Source organism: Podarcis vaucheri, assembly GCF_965113315.1.
Source record: "Podarcis vaucheri genome assembly, chromosome: 17".
NCBI lineage: Eukaryota > Metazoa > Chordata > Lepidosauria > Squamata > Lacertidae > Podarcis > Podarcis vaucheri.
The window spans coordinates 19,188,292-19,190,935 of NC_138755.1; positions in this window are offsets into that span (position 1 = coordinate 19,188,292).

The window sequence follows — 2,644 nt, forward strand, 5'->3', positions numbered from 1 at the left end:
ATATAATGAAAATACCCATCCTACTATATATCACATGTTCCCATGTTGCAAGCTCTTAAATACTGCTTAATGCTGCAGCCCAGGTTGGTCAGGACTTCCAGCCCAAAGTCTTCTGTAAACCCTTCAGGTTGCAGTCAAAATTCAGCCTCCACTCGACTCAGATTTCATAGAATCATAGTGGTGGAAGGGACACGATCTGAGGGTTATCCAGTCCAACCCCCTGCAATGCAGGAATTTCAACCAAAGCACCCAGGGGACAGATGGCCAGCCAACCTCTGCTTAGAAACCTCCAAAAAAATGAGAGTCCACAACCTCCCTAAAATATCACCATATACTGTGTGTGTGTGTGTGTGTGTGTGTGTGTGTGTGGTACCTACATTATGCATGGACTGTTTGCATGGCAACAAGTGCAAATGGCTTTGGATACCTATTAGGTCCATAAATTACCACATAGCATATGTTCAACAGAAAAACAGCGACAATTTGCTGTTGACAAAGGGCAGCTGGACATATACTGAGGGCCTTCTCGGTGGTGGCGCCCGCCCTGTGGAATGCCCTCCTATCAAATGTCAAGGCAATAAACAACTATCTGACTTTTAAAAGATATCTGAAGGCAGCCCTATTTAGGGAAGTTTTTAATGTTTGGTGTTTTATCGTGTTTTCAATATTCTGTTGGGAGCCGTCCAGAGTGGCTGGGGAAACCCAGCCAGATGGGCAAGTATAAACCATAAACTATTATCATCTCTTCTTTGATACAATTTATTAGACAATGTCTAGGAACACAGGGAAAACAAGCGACTTCGTTACACTTTGAAATGTTGCAGAGCTTTCAGCAGGTCTGTTGTAATAATTTGCCCCTATGGCAAAGGTTCGTCTAGCCCAGGGTTTCTTAAAGGGGGTTGATACTTGACCCCCTTAGGGGGTCTAAGGGACTGGGCAGGGGGTGAATAAAGACCTGGGGTGGAAATGCCCGGACTCTGAGGTCCACCTCCGAAATTAAAAACTATCTGACTTTTAAAAGACATCTGAAGGCAGCCCTGTTTAGGGAAGCTTTTAATGTTTTATCGTGTTTTTAATATTCGGTTTGGAGCTGCCCAGAGTGGCTGGGGAAAAGCCAGAGGGGTGGGGTATAAATATATTATTATTATTATTATTATTATTATTATTATTATTATTATTATTACTACTACTACTACTACTACTATTATGTAAAGGACCCTATTACCTTCAGTAACTTAGGGCCTCATCAAACCTAAATCTGGCCCTGTGTGGGGTTCATGTGTTTTTCATAGGCATCTGGCTGGCTCCTGCGAGAAAAGCAAAGCGATACTTATGTTCTCTGGCCGTTCTCAAGACAACTCATCTGCAATGTCTCAGCCTATATATGGCTCTTCTGCCAAGGAATTCTTCGCACGTTGCAGGAAAATATATCCTTCAAACCCCACCTTCCCACTTGTCTTCTTCACCTGTCTACTCGGATGCAAGTTTTTACTTTTCAAAGACATTCTTTACACAGCCCAAAGTGCATGTTTATTTTTATCTGAGCTATTTCAGTTCCAGACATGTTTTTTTTTTTTAAAGGAACATGCGTTGTCCACTTGGTTGAGCACACTTTAGCAGTAGTGTTTGAATACAGTCAGAAACGGGTGACTTTATTCGGTGGAACAAAATGTAATTTGTCCAGACCGAAGCTTATTATCCTTACATGCTTAGCCAAGTTCAGAAAAGCATCAAAGGAGAAAGTGACAGGGGGAGTTTTACAACATTAGCAGACTCCAACTTTGGTTATCGAGTGAGGTGTTGCGGTCAGAAGGGGGGATTCCCCAGAATAACATTTAACATCGCTTGTTTGAATTTCCCAAAATAAAACGGTACGTTCTGATCTCAAAATACTTATTTGCATATTTAGTATTATTGCAGCTGTATTTCTAACTGGACAAGGACAAAAAAAAAAGGATAAACGCATGAGCTGCATGTGTCTGATAAGGAACTAAGAAAAAATGCTGACATTTAGGTATAAGGGATTAGACTTTAGAATGAACATCTCATCAATATGAATGAGACAGCTCAAACTTGGCAGCAATATTATTGCACTCTGGCTGGCTGCAGATAACATTGCACTTCCTTGCATTGGGAAGGTTATCGCCGAATCCCAAGAAAGATAAAACCATATATATATATATATATATATATATATATATATTCCAAAGGAACATTTTACAGAGGGTCGAAAAAACAAAAAAGCCTGCACCACACACCAGAAAACTCAAAGTATATGTTTCCTGGCATACTAGACATTATCAGATAAAGTGGTTTTAAAAAAAACCAACTATGTGAAAATTAAAAACTTTTGCATTATTCTGTTCCACAAAAAATCAGGACCATGTTAGGCAGCGGTGCCTCACAATCTAAAAGCTGGAACAATTGAGTGTAGGTACTAAAACTTAAAATGCTGTGGTTGTACACTGATGCGCTTTCTTTTAAAATATGACATGAAAAACAAAGCTAAGATAGCTCGTTCTTAAAACTGTCTCGGTCAATCAAGACTGCTTTGTTGATTTCTGTTGACATTTAATTCCAAACACTCAAAAGCTACTGCAGACTGACTCTCATGCATTGCAGCTTTGAAGGATAACAAATTCCG